Source organism: Lepus europaeus, chromosome 1, assembly GCF_033115175.1.
Source record: "Lepus europaeus isolate LE1 chromosome 1, mLepTim1.pri, whole genome shotgun sequence".
In the NCBI taxonomy this organism is placed as follows: Eukaryota; Metazoa; Chordata; class Mammalia; order Lagomorpha; family Leporidae; genus Lepus; species Lepus europaeus.
Window position 1 is genome coordinate 48,689,873 of NC_084827.1, and position 26,100 is coordinate 48,715,972.

The window sequence follows — 26,100 nt, forward strand, 5'->3', positions numbered from 1 at the left end:
TGATGTAGTAAATTACATTGATTGATTTGCATATGTTGAACCATCCCAGCATCTTTTGGATAAATCCAACTTGGTCAGGCTGAATGAACTTTTTGAGGTGCTGTTGAATTTAATTTGCAATATTCTGTTGAGAATGGTTACATCTATGGGTATTAATCTATAATTGCTTTTTTCTCTTGTCCTGGTTTGGTCTGGGATCAATGTAATGCTGTCCTTATAGAATGAGTTTGGAAGGATTCTCTGTCTTTCAGTTTTTTGCAATGGGTCCAGGATTGGTGTTCTTAAAAGTTTGGTAGAATTCCACACTGAAGTCATTAGTTCTGACCCTTCTTTTCTGGGATGCATTATATTGCTGATTGACTCTCATTACTCACTCTTGGTATGCTCTGGTTTTCTATGCCTCCATGGTTCAATTTTAATATGAAATGTACCTGTTTCTTCTAATTCTCCAACCTGTTGGTGTATTACTGTTTGTAGTAGTCCCTAATGATATTTTGTATTTCTGTGGTATCAGTTATAATATAGCCTTTCTCATCTCTGATTTTATTCAGCTGAGTCTTTTTTTCCTGTTTATCCAACTAAAGGTTTATCAGTTTTTGTAATCTTTCCAAACAAACAATTCTTTGTTTAATCTTTTGAATTATTTTCTTAGTTTCTATCTCATTTAGTTCTCTAATTTTTATTATTTCTTTTCTTCTACTGGCTTTAGGTTTAGTTTGTTGTTTTTCTAGGGCCCTGAGTTACACTGTTAGGCTATTTATTTGACACCTTTTTCCTTTTTGAATGTTGGCACTTATTGCTATAAACTTCACTCTTACTGCTGTTTTGCTGTACCCCATAAGTTTTGGTATGCTGTGTTTGCATTTCTATTCCAGGATTTTTAAAACTTCCCTTTTGATTTCTTAAACAATCCATTTTTCATTCAGGGCCATGTTGCTCGGTCTCCATGTATTTGTTTAATTTCTAAAGTTTCTTTTGTTGTTGATTTCGAATTTTACTGCATTTTGGTCAGAAAAGACATATGATGTGATTTCAGTCCTTTTGAGTTGATTGCGATTGCTTCACGGTATAATTTACAATCTATCCTTGAGGATGATCCAAGTGCTGATGAAAAGAATGTGTATCCTGCAGCTGCTGGATGGAATGTGCTTTAAATGTCTGTTGGATCCATTTGGTTTGTAGTGTTAATAGTGTTAACTCTGCTGTTTCTTTTTTATTTTATTTTATTTTGGTTTGGATGATCTGTGCATTGATATAAGTGGGGTTGTGTTGGAGCTTACCTTTTTAAATCTAACAATTTTTGTTTTCTAAAACTGGATGCTCCAGCATTCAGCACATATACATTTACAATAACTATATATGCTTGTTCATCTCTTGATCATTACCTAGTAACCATCTGTCTCTTTCTGCAGTTTGTGTCTTAAAGCTTGTTTTTTCCCTAATATCTATGTCTCCACTCCTACTTGCTTTTGGCTTCCATTAGAGTGAAATGTCTTTTTGCATCCTTTCACTTTCAGTCTGTGTGTGCCTTTACTGATGAATGAGTTTCTTTTGGGCAGTGTTTTACTGAGTCTTGCTTTTCTATCCATCCAGTTAGTCTGTATCCTTTGATTGAGGAATTTACTCCATTTGCTTTCAAGCTTATTATTGAAGTTTTATTTGGTCCTGTCATTTTTCCTTTAAAATTTCAAACAGTTTGAATACCTTTGTTCTTTCTAAAAAAAAAATTATTTATTTATTTGAAAGTCAGAGTTACACAGAGAGAAGAGAGGCAGAGAGGTCCTCCATCTGCTGGTTCACTCCCCAGTTGGCCACAACGGCCAGAGCTGCGCTGATCTGAAGCCAGGAGCAGGGAGCTTCTTCTGGGCTTCCCACATGGGTGCAGGGGCCCAAGGACTTGGGCCATCCTCTACTGCTTTCCCAGGCCATAGCGGAGAGCTGGACCAGAAGTGGAGCAGCTGAGGCTAGAACCGGCTCCCATATGGGATGCCAGCACTTCAGGCCAGGGTGTTAACCCACTGCACCACAGCACCGGCCCTGAATACCTTTGTTCTTTTTCTCATGGGTTTTATACTGCCATACATTTTCATATACATTCACATATACATTTCACACATTGGAAGTTATCTGTATTTCTGTGTGTAGGATGTCTTGTTCAAGTATCACTTGTAAGGCTGGTCTGGTAGGGATGAATTCCTTCAGTTTTTGCTCATCTTGGAAAATCTCTGATTATGCTTCACATGTTAAAGATAGCCTTCCTGAGTAAAGCACTCTGGCTTAGCAGGCTTTTTTTCTTTCTTTCAGAATGTGGAATATATGTTCTCATTCCCTCCTGGGCTGTAAGATTTCTATTGAAAAAATAGAATTTAATGAGGATTCCCTTAAAATAAGTAACCTGGTACTTTTCTCTTGCAAATTTTAGAATTCCCTTTTTTTTTATGTTGTATTTTTGCAAGTTTGAAAACAATGTTACGGGCCGGCGCCATGGCTTAACAGGCTAATCCTCCGCCTTGCGGCGCCGGCATACTAGGTTCTAGTCCTGGTTGGGGCGCCGGATTCTATCCCAGTTGCCCCTCTTCCAGGCCAGCTCTCTGCTATGTCCCGGGAAGGCAGTGGAGGATGGCCCAAGTGCTTGGGCCCTACACCCGCATGGGAGACCAGGAGAAGCACCTGGCTCCTGGCTTCAGATCAGCGTGATGCGCTGGCCGCAGCGGCCATTGGAGGGTGAACCAACGGCAAAAAGGAAGACCTTTCTCTCTGTCTCTCTCTCACACTATCCACTCTGCCTGTCAAAAAAAAAGAAAAAAGAAAACAATGTTACTTGGTGAGGTTCTTTCATGTCTACCTTGGCTCCTGTGGGCTTCCTGTGCTTGGATGTCCATACCTTCCTCTACATTATGGAACTGGGTAGGTTTTCCATACCACTCTTCTTTTCTATTCTTCCAGGGACTACAAAAAGTTGAATATTGATTTATTTAGTGGTGTCCCAGAGATGAGAAAACTGTCTTCATTTCTTTTAATTCTTTTTCTTTCTTTCTTTCTTTTTAAAGATTTTATTTATTTGCAAGTTAGAGTTACAGATAAAGAGAGAGAGAAACAGAGAGAAAGGTCTTCCATCCACTGGTTCACTCCCCACATGGCCACATGGGGAATGATCTGAAGCCAGCAGCTTCTTCAGAGTCTCCCATATGGGTGCAGGGGCCCAAGCACCTGGGCATCTTCCATGCTTTCCCAGGCCATGGCAGAGAGCTGGATCCAAAGTGGAGCAGCCGGGACTCAAACCAGAGCCCATATGGGATGGCAGCCTTTGCTAGGCAAAGACTTAGCCAACTACACTGCAGCACTGGCCCCATGTTATTGAGCTTTCAACTGTATTTATTTGGATCCAGTATATTGAGCTCTTCATCTCTAAGATTTTTGTTTGGTTCTTTTTCAAGATCCATTTCGTTTTGCTTAATTTCACATTTGTGTCATGTATTTGACTTCCTTTTCTCTCTGAATATCATTACAACTATTCTTTTGAATTCTTTAGGAGACATTTCATCAATCTCCCTTTCTATGCAGTCTGAGATCAAAGCATTATGAAGTTCCTTTTTCAGGTGTCATGTTGCCTTGCTTTTCATACTTCTTGTGTCCCTCCATTAATTCTTGTCCATCTGGAAGGCCTGATGTTTCTGTCACTTTCTGAAACATAGCTTCCATGAGTTGAGAGCCTTTTCCTTTCATTGCATCCTCTGGTATCACTTTGGTAGGTTACTTTGTCTTCAGTTCTGTTGGATGTCAAAGTGTAGCCTCTTATGCTATAGTGGCTAGTAGCATTGGCAGGGGTCTGGGGCACTCCTGGGACCCAGAGTTTGTTCAGATCCCTAGCATGCAGTCCAGTTGCTGTCCATGTGAAGTGCAGAAGCCACATCATGCTGGTGCTGGGATGAGCAGGCTGTGTAGACCCCCATGCTGATGCCAATGGGAGGGCCCAAAGTCGTGGGACCAGCTGGGATGAATGAGTACCCAGACCACCAGTTACCATCTGTATCAGACCCCAAAGCCGTAGGACCTACATACAGACCCCCCAGCCACTGCCCATGCAAGCCCAAAGCTGCAGAAACTGCATGGCACCATGAGCAGGACGGGCACATGTTCAGTCCTTAACACAGTCCTGAGCACTGGTGGACACACTGATCATAGGATCCCTGACTGGGAGGCCTGGTGTGACTGGGTCCTCGCTGCAGCAAACATGGCACTGGGTGGCAGGGGGAGAGGAAGGAGTTGGGAGAGGAAGAGCCCTTGCTTGAGAGAGCAGGTGCCCAAACCCCCAGGGTCCTAGGGCAGAATCCCCTGCTGCTCTTCACACCTCTGCTGCAGAGCACCGCATAGACTTGGGTGCTACAGTCACTGTTGCCCTGCTGGGTCCTTTTGGATCCAAGAGGCTGCAGTACCGCTTGCTGGTATGGTGGGACGTCTGTGGGGCTCCAGGAATGGGGATATGCAAGGGCCTCTGTCCTCTAGAGCCAAGTAGATTGCCACAGTGACTCCTTTCTCAAGATGATGCCACAGAATGGTAGCTCTGGTGGTTGTGGGGGACAGAATGTGGCTTCCTCCTCTGAATCAAAGTAGTTGACCATGAGATCTGTAGACATTTCTCCCTTTCTGGGCTTTGGCTCTGCAGGTAAACAACATTTGTGGCAGGGGCCGATGCCGTGGCGCACTAGGTTAATCCTCCGCCTGCAGCGCCAGCATCCCATATGGGTGCTGGTTCTAGTCCTGGCTGCTCCTCTTCCAATCTAGCTCTCTGCTGTGGCCTAGGAAGGCAGTGGAAGATGGCCCAAGTCTTTGGACCCCTGCACCTGCGTGGGAGACCCAGAAGAAGCACCTGGCTCCTGGCTTCGGATTGGCGTAGCTCTAGCTTTTGTGGCCATTTGGGGAGTGAACCAATGGAAGGAAGTCCTTTCTCTCTGTCTCTCTCTCACTGTCTGTAATTCTACCTGTCAAATAAATAAATAAATCTAAAAAAAAAAAAAAAAACAAAATATGTGTGGCAGAGATGTAAGTACTTGGGCTGTTGGAGTCTTAAGCCTGAGGCTGGCCCCTGACCAGCAAGGGACAGCACAGACACTCCCCAACAAGGCGAACGGGAGAGGTAAGGTCAACAGGTGATGAACACACCGCAAGCACCCGTGAGTTCTGTCGAAGCAGGAACCGCTTTATTGAAGAAGTGTGCAGGCTTATAAAGCTTACAAAGGACATGCGCAGTAGGGGAGCCAATCAGCGAAAAGGTCATGCAGGCACGGGTGGACCACGCACAGGGGCACCTTAAGCAAAGTATAGGGATCACGCACTGTCCACGTGTCCAGAACTAAAGCGGACCTATCCCTGCTGGTGGTCTGATCTTACAGTAGCTTAGCCGCAGCAGCCGCAGACATGCCCCTCGCCAGGCGCCATATTGTAATGGAGATTACGCAATGCCCAAAGTTCAGCAAGCGCGTCTCAAGGGCAACCGGCGTTGCTGGGAAACCCGAAGTCACCGGGCAGGCCCTGATGGCAATGGCGGCCAGCTCCCTCTCCCTGGCAGGGACACTGCCCTGTTACCTGGTCACAGACGGTGTTCTCCAAGCCTTGCGGATGGCGGGGCATGCTGAGTAAAAGCCAGAACTACGCTGGGGTGGGGGCGGCTCGGGAGGGAGGTGGTGAGACTGACAGTTCAGACCGTGCGTGCCCGGAACTAACCCGTCTGAGACAGCCACGGTTTAGAACAGAGCCTGGCCAACAGCGCAGGTGAATGTTAGCTAACAGTTCATGAACCATCCAGAAAACAGCCCTCCATGAGCACCGGAGCCTCATGAGCCTTTACCCAGAGAAACACGACCACCCATGTGCTTTTAATGACTGAAGCTCCTATCCCTCTTAGGAGTCAAAGTATAACCTTTCAAGTAAAAAAAAAAAAAAAAAAAAAGAAAGAAAGAAAATAGAAGGCCCCATCTCAAGGTGGTCAGAGTTCCTTTTTCCTAGACAAGAAAGGAGAGGCCCCATGGTTTTCTGATGTACAGTTGAATCCCCTGAGTCAACCCTTCTAGAACAAAAATCATGACACCTGCTTGCCTGATAGGCTGGGGCCTGGAAGAATGTTTGCGTTCCACGTAGATAGATCCCTTTGATCATCTCAGGCACTTTGCAATCTCTGTTTAAAGAAAAGAAAAAGGTGTGCTGGGTAGGCAGCCAGGCCCAAGCAGTGCCCAAGAGGGGAAGCCATGGCACTGGGACGAATTTGAGAAGTCAAGTCCTCCCCCCGCCCCCCCCCCCCAAGGAGAAGCCTACTCACCTGTAGGTTTTCATGTTTCCATGATGGGAACAGGCCTTTTGGTGAGGGTGTACGCTGTGAACAGTCAGCTATAGGCCCTAGACTTGACAGCCACGAGAACTGAAAGACCACTTGCGGGTGAAGCCCCATCTAAGCCATTGTTGGCGGGTGGCTCCCAAGATAAGCTGAAACTGGACGGCCAGCCCTTTAACACCGACTGCAGACTCCCAGAAGCATGAACCCTGCTAGGGATGTCACTGGCCAGTTCCTAAGAGAGCTCTGTACCCGACCAGAGCCCACCGATGAACACAGTACAGCGGACACTTTTCAGCGCTTTTCTCTGAGTTGGAATAATGTAGTCAAGTGCCCCGGGGCCCCTCCCCTTTGACACACCCCACATCGCGTTGTGGGCCTTGAAAACATCAGGGTTGTGAGCAAGCCTCTTATGTTCTCTGCTACTTACGGCAACAGTGACGGCCAGGAGGCCCCAAGTTGGAGGTCCCAGATGAGCACCTGTTGCAGTAGCGGCCAGCTGGAGACATGAGGTTCACACAGGTGCTGGCCTTCAAGTGGCTGCAGCTGGGCCCCGCTGAGCCCTGCTGGTGATGCCTGCAGGCTGCAGGGAACAGAGGAAAGGAGAGAGAGGTGGAGGATGGGACTGGACGTAGCAGAGAAGCACCTTGCCCGGCTGGCAGTCCCAGTTCACCTCTCCTCCCTCTGGCTGTGTCTCTCACCTGCAGCCGTCTCTCCTGTTTAATGGCAACAATTAGGAGCCACCTGGCGGGACTGTTGTGCAGATCACAGGCAATAATGCCTGGGAAGGATTCAGAACAGGGTTTAGCGCAAGGTAAGGGCTCAGTCAACGTCATTTAATGAGTCAATGAAAGGTTTAAAGCAAATTGTTTTATATAGCCATTTCTTTGAATGTAATGGCTGGTGTCCTGGCTACTTCCATCTCTGATGCTCTGTCTTGGTCTTAGAGCACACATACATGAGTGTATTCATGAGACGGTGGGCACCCTGACCCCTACGCCCTGTCCTCAAAGCAGCAGCATTTGCCTGGAGCTCGGAAGACCAGGCTGTCAGTCTACAGAGGTGGTTCTCAGCTGGGGGACACTTACCAAAGTTTGTAGATATGTTTTGGTATCACAACGGAGGGTGGGGCTGCCACCGACATTCAAACCTATACAGCACAGGGCAGCCCCCCCCCCCCTCCAATACCCCCAATAATTATCCAGCTCAAAACGTTCGTAGCGCTGCAGGTTGAGAAACCCTCCTCTCTAGTTATGTGAAACGGGCATGTTACATAATGGCTTTTGACCCTAATACTTAACACTTAATTAACTGAGGGTCTGGGGAAGAAAGTAGTTGGTTAGAATTCCTTCCAGCCCTAAAACACTAGGATTCCAAAAGAATAGTTTAGGACCATTTATTGGAGTGATACAGCATCCCAGCAAGGCCACTGGATTCCTCTTTTATCAGAACACTGCCCGCTGTCATCTAATTGCTGGCTGATGGGTATTTCGGTTGTTGTTTGGAGTGGATGCTAAAATAATTGGACTCGCTCCTGTGCCTGTATAGGGCTGTCAGCCGCTGCAGTAGAACCCATTATACAGATCCTCACAGCCCCTCCCCGTGCCCTACCCCCTCAGGCAGCCTGGCAACCTGGCAACCGTCCACACCCAGCAGGGAGCACTAGAGGTCTCCCTTCAGAGGCATTTCAACACAGTCCTGCAGCTGATGTTTATCTAGGTCCTGCATGCTTCAGAAACTCTCCGAGGAACTGATTTGCAAGCTAAGGTCGAGCTTTTGCAATAATGAGAAAATCAGACATGGGTACATGCTGTCCAAGATCCCATTTACATACATCAGGGATACATCTGTGACAACAACCGGCCAAAATGACCCGATTCAATCCTTTGTGTTGCACAGGATGAAAGATGTTAAGATTTTCAATTTATTTAAGAAATCTTTCAATATTTGCATTTTCTGACTTATAGCAAAGAAAAGAAAGTCTACCTTTTTCCCATTTTATTGTCATACTTTTTACTTGCTGATACATTTATTTTAGATTTGAAAGATTTTTTTAAGTAGGCGATTTGTGATAAGTTTACAAATTATGGCTGAAAACAGCGTATCCCACAGGGTTACCGTGGAGCTCTGATTAATTGCACAGATTTCTCCTTTACATTTTTTCAATCACTTATAAACAGTGGTGCTCTACATCAAATTGTGCCGGTCTCTTGGGGAGTCATTGTATAGATTAATGTAGTATAGGCTCCAGGAAGTCCTACAGGAAAGATCATTTTGAAACTCAGTGACGGAACCACTTGGCCCTATATCCAAATAACACTAACAGCACACAAAACTAATATTTCACAGATGCAGCTTTGCGAATGGCTGGCTTAGGCCATACGGGGACAAACGCCTCATTCTAAGCTGATTCTCACTGTGTAATTGAATATCCATGTGAGCAAGGCTGTCCAGTTCTATTTTTTTTAAAGAGAGTAAGTGGTGAGCTACTACTATTTAAAATATGTATTCATGGCTTTGATGAGATAGCAGAGAAGATGTTGGGAAAACGCACTGACCGCATCGAGTGTGTGACTTTGAACAACTGGTGTCAAACGCAGAATTGGAAACAGGTTGTAGCTCAGCAGGTTGAGCTAGGACGTCGAACCTGGAGGCACAGAGCAATGTCCCCTGGCCTATTGGCTTTGTCCCTCCATAAACCCTTTCCTCCATCCCTCTCCAGTCTTTTCCTAATTGTCTTTGACACCCCCAGCTGCTGGCATCCTCAGCCCTAGGGGACACTGGCAAAGTCTCTGCTCCTCCAACCTCTCCCCTCATTTTCCCTGCCCTCTCTGCCTACCTTGCCTGGTATTTCAGAGAAAAACAGACCCCAGCAAGACACTGGAGCCGCCTCCTCTCACCTCCGAAGCTCCAGCTACACAGGTGTCACTACCTCTCCTCCACTCGCCTTAGGAGGCAGAGGCTCTGCCCTGGCAGAGGGGCCCTGCTCTGTCTGCTCTGCTCCCAGGAAACCCTGTGCAGCATAGAGCATCCCTGCCAGCTCTGCTCTCATCTGGTGTCTCAAGGTGCTTCGGCCTCTCCGACTGTGATATTACCTCCTTCCCTTCCTGTGGTCATCCTGCCGCTGCCTCCTGTCTCTGCCCCTTGACTCACTTCTGGAAAATTCCTTTCCTTGCCAACCCTCCTGCCTCCTCTCCCCTTCTTTGAGCCAATGTAAAGCGCTCCACCCCACCCCCACCCCCACAGTCCTAAACGTTGGGGTCCCTAGGGGGTCCTCTCTCAGTCCCCCTTTTACTCCATTTCCTAGGAGGCCCGGGCAACCTCGTACTACAGGTGAGGAGCATCTGAATTTGCATCTCCTGTGTACCTGTCCGTGGAGAGGGCGCCAGGTCAGACATAATAGCCTATTCCTGAGTGCCGCAAAACCGACACGCGTGAAACCTACTTTGTTTCCTGCACCTCTTCCGCCAAACTGCTCAGGGCAGTGATCACCTGCCTTTCTTCACTCCTACCTCTTTTCCATCAACCTCCCCACCCAACCCCCATCCCCTCCCTACACCAAGCCAGTCAATGTCAATGTCACCCCTTAAATAACTCTGGGATGAACTGATGGCTCTTCCTTCCCAGCTCTGTGCCTAATGGGGGCCTCCCAGATTACTAGAGTGGCGGCCAGCCCAAGGGATGTCCCTGCTTCCACTCTTGGCTACCCCAGCCTGCTACATTGGAATTTCGGGGATCAGGCAAACATCGCTTATTCAGACAATGCCCCCAGAAAACTCATCAGTGGCTTCTATGGCCTCCGGATAAAACCTAAACTTCACTTCCTTTCCCTCCCTGAACCCCTCCCCCGCCCCATTCTCTCAACCCAGGGCTTCTCACAATGGGAGGTACCGCCCTCCAGTGGACATTTTGGGAATCTACAGAGGTAGATTGGGTTGTCAAGGTGATTGGGTGGGGTGTGTCGCTGGTATTTAGTGAGTGGGGATCTGAAATGCTAGACCTCGTCACAAAACACGAAATGATTCCTTGTACCCTACAGCTTTTTAAAAAATTAGTATAGCTTGAGTGACAGAGAGAGAGAGAGAGAGAGAGCGCCTGACAAGAGCTCCTATCTGTTGATTCACTCCCCAGATGCCTGCAACAACTGAGACAGGAACTCAATCTGGCTCCCATGTGGGTGGTCAGCCTCACTGCTGCCTCCTGGGGTCTGCATCAACTCCCAGGGGTTGGGAACCGGAGCCAGGAATCAAAGCCAGGTGCTCCAATGTAGGAGGCAGGTGTCTTAACTGCACCTCTACCCCCTGTTTTTTTTTTTTTTTTTAATTTATAGTGAGAGGCTGTTTTTATTATTTCTTTCCATTTTCCAGTTTAGCATCTCAGTGGATCCATTGGATGTAAATGCACAGTTTGACTGAAGATGTTAGTCACAGATACTGCATGTCAGAATGCCATACTCGATCCCTTCACAGTATGGAATTGTAGAACTGAGTCCCTTGAAGATGAAGATTCATTTCTTTTTTATTTTATAAATTCATACTTTGCAGGGAACCAAGATGGTGCCCGAGAAAGAGGCCCAGGTGACCCCTGCCTGTAGTAAAGCTGATTGTACCCCAGATCAACCTACAGAACGGTCCATCCGACCGTTCAACAGCACGCTGAACATGTTCCAGTACAGATCATACAGTAGGTCCCAAAAGAAATTTAAAAGAATTGAAAACATCTCGAGGGGCAGGTGTTGTGGCGTGGTAGGTTAAGCCACCTCCTGTGATGTAGGCACCCCATTTGCAAGTCCTGGCTGCTGCGCTTCTGAGCCAACTCCCTGCTGAGACACCGGGCACTGTGGTGCAGTGGGTTAGGCTGCCACTTGTGATGCTGGTAACTCATGCGAGTGCCAGTCCAAGTCCCGGCTGCTGCACTTCCTTCCCAGCTCCCTGTAACATGCCTGGGAAGGCAGAGGAGAATGGCCCCAGCACTTGAGCTCCTGCTACCCATGTCGGAGACCTGGATGAAATTCCAGGCTCCTGGCTTTGGCTTGGCCCAGTCCCAGCCATTGTGGCCATTTGGGGGAGTAGATTGATAGATCTCTCTCCCCAACTCAGAATTTGAAATAAATAAAATAAAAAATTTTGGAAAAATGTATTAAAGACCTAAAAATGAGACCTGAATCTTTGAAATTATTAGAAGAAAACTCAGGAAAAACACTTCAGGACATTAGAATGGGCCAGGATTTTTGGATCAGACTCCCAGAGAAAATACAACACAATCAAGTAAAAGCAAAAGTAGACAATTTGGATTTCATCAAACCAAAGAGCTTTTGTGCAACAAAGAAAACAATCAGCAGAGTGTAGGGACAACCTAGAGAATGGGAGAAAATGTTTGCAATCTATACATCTGACAAGGAGTTAATACCCAGAATATATTAGGAACTCAATAGCAAAAAAAAAAAAAAATGCAAATAATCCAACTAAAATGGACATTAGATGAAAACAGACATATCTCAAATGGCTAACGGCTATATGACAAAATGCCTGACATCATTAATTATCAGGGACATAGAAATAAAAACCACAATGAGATACTACCTCCCTCTAGTAGGTTGGCCATTATCAAAAGGACAAAAGAGAACAAGTGATAGTGCGGATGCAGAGCAAAGGAAACCCTTGCACGTTTTGGTGGAAATGTACGTGAGTACAGCTATTGGGGAAAACAGTATGGAGGTGCCCCAAAAAGCTAAAAATAGCTCTTACCATCTGACCCAGCAGTCCATTACTGGGTAAACACTCAAGGGACATGAGAGATCCACCGGTTGAGTAGACATCGGCACTCCCACGTTTATCCCAGCATTATTCACAGTAGCCAAGAAATGGCAACAACAACCCAAACTTTGTTGCAGGATGGTAAAGAAGGTTGGACCATCTATATAATCAAAAGGGGAGGTTGGGTCAGATGGGGCTGGGAACCACTAAGTGAGTTGTGTGGAGCATTCTGGGTCAGCACCCTGCCCAGTTCCCAGTACCTCTTGCCCCATTCCGAGCTGTTGTAGCCTGCTTGTCTGTATCTCTCTGGAGAGAGAAATCCAGGAAGCCGCATGATTGGCTCCTACCTTTTTTTTTTTTTTTTTAAAACCACTGTGTCTCATTTGTAGTCAATGCTTCCTAAAGATGTGTTTGATAAAGTATATTGGCATTTCCACTCTGGTGTCTTTAAGTTGATAGTGGAAGACTGTATTCACCAAACACACACCAAGTGAAGAGAAAGATACAGCAGTAAACCAGAGGGCTCAGAACCAGGCACCAGGACAGCCAACCAGGGCTTCTGACAGCTAGTGGTGGGCAGAGGTGGGCGTTCCCGGAATCCCATGGATGGACCAGGTGATGACAAGAGACCCTGACAGCGCCAGGATTTTGCAAAGCTGTGATTCACTTCTGGAAACTTGTAAGGCCCTTCTGTTTATCAAGCGTAGTGCATTCCATGGTTTGAGAAGAAGAATGGCAGCTTTATATTCGAAAATGACTAATGCACTTTTGACTCCAAACACAGTTTTATGGACGCGCCTATCATGTAATCTGGGAGACTGAAAACAAATTGCTGTGGGTCTCATTGCACTTGCCAAGCAAGAGGCATCCACGCAGCCAGAGCAGCTGGGGCTGAACAAGGGTTTTTATTTGGTCTTCCCGGTTGTGTGAGGATACCCTGGTCTCGGGTGCGAAGAGGATCTGGTTGCAGAGAAGAATGGACATCCAAGGGGCCACAACCCTTGCAGCCACGCAGCTGCCCAGAGCAGGAGAATTGATGGTGTGGCATTAACCACGTGAGTCTGAAATGATGAAATGTGCAAGGACACCCTGGCTCAGGGACCTCACTGGAGGTGGCCGGCCTGGATTAACTTTGGCAGGCTGTGGTACCCAGCCATGCTCCAGCTGCTGTGGCCTTGGCCTTGAAAGGCTCACAGCTGTCCCTTTCTCTGGAAAAGTGCGCCCAGCCACCTTGTTGGGGAATTTATGTCCTCCCCAGGGCATGGGGGTTGCTGGTGTTGGTGGTGAGCCCATAGTCAATGACTTGGGCACATGCAAGGCCACCCCTTCTGCCTCCAAGTGCGTTCAACTCTGTGGCACAACTCACGCTCCAGAGATCCCCGGAGCATCAGATGGAAGCCAGGCTTTCATGGACACCACAGCCTTGTTTGTTCTTTTCCCCCATCCTCTCCCATTCCCCTCGCTCCTCTTCTCCTGGGAAGCTGCCCTCCGTGAGTCATGTGCCCTGGAGCCCCTGGGTCAGCTCCCTCTGCTAGGGACTCTGACCTAACGCAGGCATCTCGGGCCCTGATGGTTTTCTAAGACATGGTGGCTCTCTTCATTTTTATGCAGGGTTCTCAAAGTTGTAGGTAAGAGAATCTTGGCTTGAAAACTGACCAAGTGAGTACATGTAAAGTCAATTTCAAATTATCCTCTTTTTGTGTTGCACAGATTCTATTTCCGCGCCTGGCCTCTACATCAGACAGAGCGTTCCGTGGGGGTCTGGCTCACCGCACTTAGTGGACCGGTGATGAGCTGGGAGTTTGGATGGATGCACACAATACAGCATCAAGTGATCATTGCTGGAATTTATGAAACTTAGAAATATTTAGGAGGTGGATTTAAAATGAGGAGTATCTTAGCTCTTATAAATTTGAGTTTAATGATTTTTTTTTTTCTTTTTGGGAGGCAGACCTACAGAGAGAGAGAGAGAGAGGTCTTCCATCTGCTGGTTAACTCCCCCAAATGGCTGCAACAACCGGAGCTGGGCTGTTTCGAAGCCAAGAGGCAGGAGCTTCTTTTAGGTCTCCCACATGGGTGCAGGCGCCCAAGCACTTGGGCCATCTTCTACTGCTTTCCCAAGCCATAAGCAGAGAGCTGAATTGGAAGTGGTGCTGCCAGGACTCGAACTGGTGCCCATTTGGGATGCTTGCACCGCAGGCAGAGGCTTAGCTCACTATGACACAGCACTGACTCCCCATGATTATTCTTATAATCATAACATTCCTTAATGTCCTGGAGTCTGTTCGTTTCTTCCTTTCTCATTTTTTACTCTGTCTGGGTTCCTAACTTTAGCCTTTTCCTCATGAATTAAGCCTGCTGGATTGGACTTTCTTCCTTCTGTAACTGATGTGCTTGTCATAAGCTCAGCCCTATTGAAAGCTCCTTAGAGGAGAAGATGGACTGAATGGATATGGGAATCATGACAGTTCAAATTCTCCTGAAGAGTCTGCTTCCTCTTTCTACCTCACTTCTACCATAATATGGTAGAACCTCAGCACAGGTGCAGGTTACAATCACCAGATGGAATACAGAATACACAGTTAAAACTGAATTTCAGGGGCTGGCGCTGTGGTGTAGTGGGTAAAGCCGCCACCTGCAGTGTCGGTATCCCATATGGGCGCCGGTTCGAGTCCTGGCTGTTCTACTTCCAATCCAGCTCTCTGCTCTGGCCTGGGAAAGCAGTGGAAGATGGCCCAAGCCCTTGGGCCTCTGCATCTGCATGGGAGACCCAGAAGAAGCTCCTGGCTTCAGAATGGCGCAGCTCCAGCCGTTGTGGCCAACTGGGGAGTGAACCAGCAGAGGGACGACCTCTCTCCACCCCCCACCCCCACTCATTCTCTCTCTGTGTAACTCTGACTTTCAAATAATTAAATCTTAAAAAAAACCCTGAATTTCAGAGAAACAGCGAATAATTTTTCAGATAAGTGTGCCTCATCCACTTTTTGAGGGCAATATTTAGGACATAATCTACTAAAATGTATTTGTCATTTACCTGAAAGTCAGATGTCCTTCTTCTCTTTCCCACCCTCCCTTCCTCATTTGCCTTTTTGGTTGAGTCTTGCAACCTTACCTTTGGCTACATCTCAAAGCAATGCCCAGTCTCAAAGCAATGCCCTTTTTCTTGATGTGATGACCACTGAGAGTCGTGGGATAAATCGAAGATGTACCTTCCTCATACTGAGTTCTGTGTAAATGGAGACACAACCAAATTCCAGAGCACACACTTTAAGTGTTTGATGGTTAGAAATTGAACTTTGGAGACACAGTTTGCAAAATGTGGCTATGTACCTCATTACATCGGGGGTTGACAAACTTCTTTTAAGGAGCCAGATTGAAAATATGGGTTCATGGGACAGAAGTTCTCCATGCAAAAACTCAAACTCTGCCTTTTGGTGAAAAACAACTGTATATAGTGTGTAAAGAAATGGACATAGACAGTGTTCTAGAAAATTCTGTAGGGCCATTCAAATCATCAGGTTGCCAATGAAATCATATTAGAACATTCTCTCAAATATTCACAAAGACAACTTGATTTTTTATCCACAGATCTAATTTTTTAAATATTTATGCATTTAAAAGGCAGAGTTAGAGGGAAAGACAGAAGTGGGGGAGCACTTAAACACTTAAACTAGACATTGTGCTGCAATGCTGTACCCCTCACAGAATTAATTTTAAAAACATAATTTCTACAACTTGGCTGAATGTGGGATGAGACTGGAACTTTCACACATTACAGACGATCCTGACAACGAATTGGGAATACCTCTCAGAAAATACTTGACAAGTTATTCCAGAGCCATAAAACCTTAGGTAAAGCAGGGATATGTTGTAAAACATTTTAAGCTCAGGGTGGGAATTTGGCCCAGGAGTCAGTACGCCAGCTGGAACACCCATATCCAATACTAGACTACATGAATTTGATGCCCAGTTCCAGCCTCCTGCTAATGCAGACCCTGTGAGGTAGCAGGTGATGGCCCAAATAGTTGGATCTCTGCCACCCACATGACAGACCAGGATAGAGTTCCTGGCTCCTGGCTTCTACCAGGCCCAGTTGGGCCATTGCAAGCATTTGAGTGAACAAGTGGGTAGGGGATTTGTCTAGTTGTCTACCTCTCACAAAATAAGGGGAAAACATTTAAAATATGTATCAACTGTACACAATAGTGAAAACATAGAAGCAACTAATATGACCATGAATAAGACAACAGAGAAGTAAATTAGGTACCTTTATGCATTGTCCAAACTCAGCCTAGTGACCTGCCTGGACTGTAGGCCTGCACAGAGCAGGCAACCTGGAAGAAAGGCCTCTGGCTCAATTCTGGGGGGAGGATGCCGGTTCCTAAGAAGGGGGAGGCTCCAAACCCCCCTGAGAAAATGCTTATGATGTAACATGGCGGGAAAACATCTGCATACATGATTAGAGGGGCACTCTACCCACTATGATACGAGAGCACAGCGTGATGAACAGACACTCACAAAGCAGGTGGGCTTTCTCCCCAAAGTTTCCCAAAGCTTCTGCAATACCTGGGACCAAGCTGGCTCTCTGACCCTGGGCCTGCATTCTGCCGCCCGTAAAAATATGGACGGTCTCTACCTCCCAGGGCTGCTGTGAAGGTTAAATAACATGTATGTGGGGCCTGCGCTGTGGCATAGTAGGCTAAGGCTCTGCCTGCAGTGCGGCAACCCATATGGAGGCTAGTTCGAGTCCCAGCTGCTCCTCTTCCAATCCAACTCTCTGCTATGCCCTGGGAAAGCAGTGGAAGATGGCCTAAGTGCTTGGGCCACTACACCCATATGGGAGACCTGGATGAAGCTCCTGGCTCCTGGCTTTGGTCTGGTCCAGCCCCAACCGTTGCAGTTATTTGGGGAGTGAACCAGCAGATGGAAGACCCTTCCCTCTGTCTCTGCCTCTAACTCTGCCTCTTGAATAAATAAATAAATAAATCTTTATATATATATATGTACATATATATATATGTGTGTGTAAAATATTTCAAGCCACGACTGGGCCCCTGCTGTTGTTTGAGCCATGATGGCTACCAAGAGTCTGGTCTAATTATGCGAGTTATTTATATTTTCAAGAAAGATTTCATCAGAGTCTTAATGTGAAGTTGTCATGGTGCTCGGTGGAGAAGGACGCATCCTCAAAGCTCTGGGCACTTACAGAATCAGCCAGGAGGTGTGAAGGAGTGTGGGACTCTCCTCCCAAAGGCTGAGAAAAACATGGACGTCCACGGAATATCGTAGGTCTGCTTCTAAACAGATGGGCGTGGGAAGCAGCACGATTCTGTATTAACAGAAGTAAAGCAAACACATGAGTGACGGAAGAGCCAAGTACACGCCCTGAGTGGTCATAGTGTTCGGCACCGCTCCCCTTGTGCTGTGCTGATGCTAGGTCTAGGAGGAGTGCGGAGCAGCCCAGGTGGGTTGGCTGCACGCTGAATTCGCACTCAGATCCCCCATGGCTGCTCCATGGCATTGATTTGGCATTTTCCGTGCCAAATCGCAGCATCTTAGAAACTATTGGCCATGGGTTTTCGTGACAGCTCTGGGCAGGGGACTGCGTGGGGGCAGATGCTCACGCTATCTGTCCTGCTGTCTCACTTTGGCACAAACCTCCGATGCGGCAAAATGGGTGGCCTCAACATGAGTAGCCTTTTGATTTGTAGACTCTCAGCTTCTGACAGCACTCATGCTGAATATTTTCCTCTTGTTCTTATAACATTTCACAGTCTCACATTTTAAAGCCGCCTGGGGGATGGAGAAAGAATGCTCAGTACTTAGGGTTGGGTCATCTGGACTTGGAGTGGTGGTTCTGCTACACTAGCATAGATGCTTGAGCTTGTTGAAGAACTCCCTTCTTCCATTTCCTCCCCATTCATCACGGCAAAATCCACCTCACCGAGTTGTTAAGAAGATTCAAGAGCAGAGCCCAGCAAGCCGTATGTGTGCAGTCAATAGTATAGTCTCCTTCCATACCCTTCATCTCCACTGGGTTTCTAGGCACAAATATTGACTTATGAATGAATAGCTTTCTAAGATTGCATTCAGCCCTTAAGGTGAGATCCCAAGCATGCCTGGCAGCAGCTGGCAAGGCAAAAGCCTGAATCTTTGGCCCCTTGGAGTCTCCCATGTGCAGCACTCCCTCCCTCCAGGGTGGTTAATCACCATCTGCATGGCCCAGGCAGCTGCAGGCACAGACATGACAGTGAAGTGTGTCACTGTGTGGGTACCAGAACCTGTTTTGCATGCACACATGTAGCCTCCTGGATAGCACATGGAATTGAATTCCCAACTCATAGCATCCTTGGATAGTAGAGTTTTGGAGTTGAAAGAAGTCCTAGAGGTTCACAGTCACTCCCACTCTCTGGAGCCTGGATTGCGAGCCAGGCAGGAAGAACAATCTCTCTGGCTGTAGCCACAGCTGATAGGCCTGAAAAATTCCCTGCTCTTCCGGTAGGCCCAGTCTTCAATCCCCATCTCCCATGTCCCATGATCCCATTCAGCATGTCCCTGGATCACAGAACCAAGAATAATAATTTGGGGGTTGGCGTTGTAGCACAGCTGGTTAAGCTGCTGCCTGCAACACTGGTATCCCTTATGGGTGATGGTTCAAGTCCCGGCTGCTCCACTTCCAATCCAGCTCCCTGCTGATGGCCTGGGAAAGTAGCAAAAGATGGCTCCAGTGCTTGGGCCCTTGATCTCATGTGCGGTATTGGGAAGAAGCTTCTTGCTCCTGCCTTCAGCCTGATCCAGGCCCAGCTGTTTCAGTCATTTGCAAATGGAAGATCTCGAATTGTGTGTGTGCCTCTTTCTGTAACTCTTTTACATAAATAAATAAGTCTTTAAAAGAGAATAATAATTTGGACTTCCTCACATAAGGACAAACACACACACACTTGTATATATAGGGTAGGGCGATGGAGTGTGAGATACGGGGCAGGAAGGAGGAAGGCAGGGAGGGAGGAGGGGAAAGAGGGGAGAGGGAGAGAGGGAGCGAGTTAGAGAGAGGAGAGAGATGCTAGTTAGCCATCCTTTGGAAATCTTACAATTTAGAAAAGCTTTTTGAAGCTGCTAGGAATATATTATCTGCATGAAAAAATTAATATACATTTTTCTTTTTAATGATTTCCTCATTACACTCACCAGGTCAAAGTTCAGTGAAGTCTCATGGTTTTGTTCCTGAAGTGAGCAATAGAGAATTAGGCTAATGGAAGAGTTCTCAAAGCAGAGCTGCAGCTGTGGTCGTGTGACAAGCAGGGAGCCCCTGCAGAATGGGGCCTCGGGAGCCACTGCCGCCTTCTGCAGAGAAAACATTTTCCAAGGCAGACGGTCAGCGCGTTTCAGATGACCAGACACAAGGCGAGGCACTAGTGCTCTAGATCAAGTCTTGTTCTGGTTTGTTCTATCTGTCTTGGGTGCTTCTCAAAAGACGGGAAGGGGAGCCTGCTTTTGCCTTTCACCGCAGGGTACAATCCAAATGCAAACACACGCCTCTGCTCTCTCCCTTGGGTCTGAGTGTCTGCAGTGCTGGCTTCTTAAATTTTTAGAAAAAAAAAAAAAATCTCGGGATTTATGTTATTTTAGTTGTTTATTGTTCTTACACATTCAGTCACTCTTTGCATAAACCTGCAGTTATATGCATGCAAATAAATAATGAGAATGTTTTCCATGGAGAAAAGCATGTGTGCCTATGGCTTACTGTGTTGCTTCGGTGCCTTTAAGAAACGCTTTGGTTTCTAACACTCTCCAGATGTTCTACATTTTGCAAATTGTTTTATGATGAACCTATCCTAGCAAGCATGAAATGGAAACGTTTAGTTGGAGAATGGATTTCGTCAGCCTTTTCCCAGCAAAAAGCTGGTTACTGGATACCTGAGGTTCACAGTGAATGGCAATGGTGAAGTCCACGGGAAAGGGGATATTGCTGACCGCAAGCCTCAGGCCGGCCCCAGGGAGGTCCCTGGCAAATCCAGGTCCAGTTCATGCAGCGGAGTTCCTAGGAACCAGCTTGCAGGAGACTATGTGAACAGGAGGCACCCATGAAGAAGGTAAATAGCTTTGCCTACAGTCAAAGGCCTAGAGGGTTCAGAAAAAAGAGCGTATTTCCTGGCGTATATATGATCCATCTGGGTCATGGATAAGTTGTTCCAACGAGGGTGCCACCCAGACTCCAGCGAGAATGTGCTGACTCTGCAGTCTGGGGACATATGTTGCTGTACAGCACAGCGGATTTGAAAGCAGTGTTGCTGAAAGCCACTTCCACTTTAATTACTCTGTATGCTAATGAGCTGAGCAAATTCCACACTGATGACCTTGGACTTCCTCAGATAGACCCACAGTGTCTGGCCAAAAAATGGAGGGGAAAGAATATTCCCATGCTTACTTTACAGATCTGCCTAACTGTACACGACAACGAGAAAACCCACATGGATTTATTTTCTAGATGTTTCTTCCATGCGAACATGAGAAACGCGCCTCTTCTATCTGCATGGTGGCATGGAAGTACAGAACTCCTAACACACTTGGTGATCAGAATCTCTGATGGCCCCTCCACTGGCTGTCAGCCAGAGGACATGTGGGCCCTTGGGTCACCCCTCCTTAATGACTTTTGCATCTGCCTGCCTCCACTCAAATCCTGCCCTTACTTTTTGCCTGTGTTGCCGCAATAGGCTCTTGGTGATTTTCTGTTCTCCGTCCCTGGTCCAATACATATCACACACGACTGCCAACCAAGCATTTCAAACCCTTTCTCACTGCCAATGGAATAATACCCAAACTGCTTAACTAAGAATTCAAGACACCCTACCATCTACCCCAAACTGCCTTCCATTTGAGAAATATTTGTTTAGTACCATTAACTGTCAGCCTCTGAATTCGGATTGCAAACAGGAACAGGACAGAGGCCTTGCCACCAGGGAGTTGAGAATCTTGCACTGGAGATAGGAACGTTATATAAGAAACTGTGCCGGGGCCAGCACTGTGACATAGTGGGTAAAGCCGCCGCCTGCAGTGCTGTCATTCCATATGGATGCCTGTTCGAGTCCCGGCTGCTCCACTTCTGATCCAGCTCTCTGCTATGGCCTGGGAAAGCAGTGGAAGATGGGCCAAGTCTTTGGGCCCCTGCACCCACATGGGAGACCTGGAAGAAGCTCCTGGTTCCTGGCTTCAGATTGGAGCAGCTCCGGCCGTTGCGGCCATCTGGGGAGTGCACCAGTGGATGGAAGACCTCTCTCTCTCTTTCTCTCTCTCTCTCTCTCTGCCTCTCCTGTCTGTGCAACTGACTTTCAAATAAATAAATCTTTAAAAAAAAAAGCTGTGCCATTAGATGAGGTTTTCATAGACAGAGATCTATGTGAAGTCATCCATGTTTAAATGTTCTCCAAACATTAAAAAAAAAATAACTTCACAACCACCATACAACACTCGGGATCCCCTTCCAGATCCCCTGTACCTGGCTGTGTGCCCACCCCCGGCTGAACTGTGGAAATGCTTGGCTGCTGTGGAACCACTGCTGCTCCGATGAGAGAAATGGACAGGCCCAGGGCAGTCAATCACCAGGGACAGCGAAGGGTGAGGATCAGAGGGCCACCACAGGGCCTTGCTTACAGAGATTGTCGTCTCCTTGAGCTAAAAGCCAGGAAGAGCTGAGGACGAGACATGAGGCTTGGTGACAAGAGTTGTGGAACTCAGAGAAGACAAATCCTCAGCCTAGGGGAGTCCTATGCCAAAGTCAGGCCCTCTGAGGGAAGCAGTAGGTTCTTGAGACGTGGGCTGATGCACGTGGGAACCTTGAACCCTCAGGTGCTCCTCAGTGCCCTTGGGCTACAGAAAGAACCCATTCACCCTGTGGGAAAATAGAGGCCCCCATCACCTGTGCAGATGATGTAGAAGCCTCAAAGGATGAAGGTGCCTTCTAAAAAAGTCATTCTTTTTTCAGGATCTATCTACCTGTACCACCCTTCTGACACTTTGGTCCATAATAAGGGTCAAGTCTCAGCATGATCTAAGAGAGAAAGTGCTGGATCTTTGAGAGGGATTATAACTGAAAGAGCCACAGCACCTGGGAGTGAATGGGTAGGTGTGGCTCACGAGAGGCAGAACATGAACCTGGATAAGGGAGTTTGTTGATTTGGGGGCCACTTGGGATACAGAATTTAACAGGGCTCTGGGAGATGGAGCTGTTATTGGAGTCACTGTTGGAGGTTGGCAGAAGTCATGGCCCAGAATAAATGAAGCAGAAATGCCAGAACTGCTGGAGCAGGATGTGAGGAAGGGATACAAGGCTCAAAGGAGGAGACCTGCTGGAATGGATCCAAGGGGGCCAGCACTGTGGCATAGCGGGTAAAGCCGCTCCCTGCAGTGCCAGCATCCCACATGGGCGCCAGTTCGAGTCCCGGCTGCTCCACTTCCAATCCATCACTTTGCTGTGGCCTGGGAAAGAGGTAGAAGATGGCCAGGTCCTTGGGCCCCTGCACCCGCGTGGAAGACCTGGAGGAAGTTCCTGGCTCCTGGATTTGGATCAGCCCAGCTCTGGCCATTGCAGCCAGTTGGAGAGTGAACCAGCAGGTGGAAGACCTCTCTGTCTCTGCCTCTCTCTCTCTCTCTCTCTGTAACTATGACTTTCAAATAAATAAATAAATCTTAAAAAAAAAAGAATGGATCCAAGATACCAAGATACGACACTGGAAAACCCACCAGTGAGCTCCTGGTGGGGTGCTAGAGGATTTTCCGATTTACCAAAATAGTAAGGAATGAGCTGGTGAGGGAAGCACCAGTGTCTTGAGAAGCCGAGTATTGGCTCTCCTCTGTAGACTGCTGAGACATGCTAGTACAAAACGGAGCTGCTGGCCGCAGGTGGTTAGCCTCGCAGTTTAGACACCCAATCCCACATCAGAGTTCCTGGATTTGATACCTGGATCCAGCTGCTGACTCCAGCTTCCTGATAATGCAGGTCCTGGGAGGCAGCAATAATCTAGTGATGGCTCAAGTAATCAGGCTCCTGTCCCCAACGTGGGAGTCCTGTGTTTTGAGTTCTTGGGTGTCCTGGCTTTGGCCTTGTCAGCCTTGGCCATTTCTAGACCTCAGCCACTTCTCAGATTCAGAACCCAGTGCTGGAATGAGAGGCCAGGTCCCTGTGAGGAAGGACTCTTCAGTGCCACAGCAAACGATTTTCTTTCTTGTTCTCCAAAGAGAGCTACAGTTATTTACTTGAGTACCTATCTACTGGGGTAAGGGAAATACCCACATGTTTCAAGAACCAGTGAGTACAGGATCGGAGTTGATCCCGAGCCAGGTACTCAAAGTGCTACCATGGTCCCTGTGATAGAACGATGGAAGATGGGGGTCAGGTAAGAAATGGAGGGCTGGCCTGTGTCTCATTCACAGAAAATTCACTGAGTCTACGGAACCACTCATGAACATTTTCCTCCCGTTTCTGAAGACATAGCTGGGGAGCTGCTTTGCTGCTGGCGTTGGTTCTTTGACCTGTAGATTAAGAACTCTGATACTAGGAAAAGTCAACTGCAAGCCTCTGAAGTCAGCCCGATGTTACAAACCAGGGACATCCACCAAGCGCCACTCTCAACACTCAGAGACTTATAGGGGTGATCATTCCCATTATAAGCTCATCCGATTCACTGGCTTGCTAGTTGACAAAATCACGTAAATTAACAGGAGATGGAAGTGAATTATTACAAATTTAACCACTCTGTAAGCCCATTTGCAGCTGTTGTGGTAGATGGAGCATCTTTTTTTTTTTTTTTTTAAGATTTATTTATTCATTTGAAAGTTAGAGTTACCCAGAGAGAGAAGGAGAGGCAGAGAGAGAGAGAAAGATCTTCCATCTGCTGGTTCACTCTCCAACTGGCTGCAACGGCCAGAGCTGGGCTGATCCAAAGCCAGGAGCCAGGTCCTTCCTCTTGGTCTCCCATGCAGGTACAGGGGCCCAAGGACTTGGGCCATCCTCCACTGCCTTCCCCGGGCCATAGCAGAGAGCTGGATCGGAAGTGGAGCAGCAGGGACTCGAACCTGCACCCATCCATATGGGATGCCAGCACCTGCTAAGCCACAGTGCAGGCCCCCTTCTCCTCTCCCCCACCCAAGATGGAGCATCTTTACTAGAGCAGATGAATACAGCCTCTGGGACACACTATGCAGCTATTGATATGCAAAGTATGTTCTTTTCCAAATCCCCAAGGAAGGGGCTTGAGCTGTAGTGTCTTCACTGGCTTGAGCAATGGTGTCTGTTTATAGCCCTGCACCAAAGGATCTGGACTGCCTAGATATTCCACAAAGTAGCACACTGACCCCTGTATTGAGGCAGAGTCAAGTGGGTCCCTTGACCCACGGCGATATCATGTGGTCTCCCCGCAGTGAGAGGGAGCCACGCTGTGGTCTTGACAAGCACCACTCTCTGAAGACTGTTTGATTCATCACTGTGGGAAACATAACATTTCCTGGGCCCAAGGGGTCTACTTTATAGAAAAAGAACTGTAGTGGGGGTCATGCGACTTTGAGGCACATCAGCCCTACACAGACCCCCAAAGCTGCTGACTGGGGATGGCAGTGGAGTGGGGTCCCCTAATGAAGCAGCTGAAACATTAGCTTCAGCAGCTTGGAGAGGAAACCCGACGCAGTGCGTGAAGCAGGTGGGGTTAGCCATGCTCACTGTCACTTACCGTTCCCAGTGACCATGGAATTTGGGCTGCTTTTCCTGACAACTTTTGGTTCTGTGGGTCTAAAGGTCTTGATCATGGGTGGAAACAAAAGGTTCCACTGACCAGAAACCCAAGGCCACTGCAGTCATTTTGGGCTCTCCACACCAGTAGACCAGCATTCATGGAGATCTGGGACAGCGAGGAATGAACTGGGAGATTTGCCCACAATTTCTGTCTCGCAAAGCTTTGTGCTGTAACTCCACCATCTTGCATGCCTCATCCTGTATAGGCACTTTCCCATGATGCACTGCATTGCATCCAGGGCTGGGAAAGATGAACTGTCATGATGAACACGTGTAATGTGAACTCCCCGTGGATACTCCATGAAGCTCCCAGAAAACCTCTCACACACTAAACCCCACCCAAACTCCACCTAGTTTGTACATTCAATTAGGGTCCACCCCACTGCCCCAGAAGTGGGACAGCTGGATATGGGAGGGACCTTTAAGTGGCTCTTTTCAAGCCTTCTCCCTTGCTCTCTCTCAAGAGCTCTTGGGCACATCTCTGGCCCTCTCACGGGAAGCTTCTCTCCTCATGGGGTTACCTGCATTCAAGCTTGAATGCATTCTCACGCTGCCACTTTAAATAAACCCTGATCTCATTTTTGCTCACTATTTGTGCCTCTGCTTTGAAATCTTGTCTCAGGCAAGGGCAAGAACTTGGAATAAAAGATTGGGAAACATATTCCCCTAACAGCAGGAAGGAATTATCATAACTGGTAGGGCTGGTGCTATGTAATGGGAACATGAATATGGATGAATGAATGAATAGGACTACGAGGAATATGGATGGCCCGAGGAGGTGATCCAATGGAACGCCCTGGGTACTCCCTAACGTGTGACCTGATGGGCAACCAGGGGCTCAGACCCCTGCAAGATGAGGGTGTGAGTCACCTCACCCCGCAGTGCTAGTTTCTACCTAGAAAGGGTAGAGAGAAGGGCAGAGGATAGCATCTGTTAGAGCCTGGAGACCAACTGTAGCAGCTGGAGGCTGTAGTTTGTCCCCCACTAATTTCCTCTTGTAAATTTCCCCAGGAAGTGTGACACTTTAGAATCCTGGAGGGGACCGGTGCTGTGGCGCAGTGGGTAAAGCCACTGCCTGCAGTGCTGGCATTCCATATGGGCGCTGGTTCAAGTCCTGGCTGCTCCACTTCTGATCCAATCCAGCTCTCTGCTATGGCCTGGGAATGCAGTACAAGATGGCCCAAGTCCTTGGGCTGCTGTACCTTAGTGGGAGACCTGGAAGAAGCTCCTGG

The 26,100-nt window shown here is 47.6% G+C and overlaps 1 pseudogene; it reads right to left on the minus strand.

The window, feature by feature from the left end:
• Positions 1-26,100, minus strand: part of LOC133762561 (laminin subunit beta-4-like) — a 110,957-nt pseudogene that overhangs the window by 45,204 nt on the left and 39,653 nt on the right.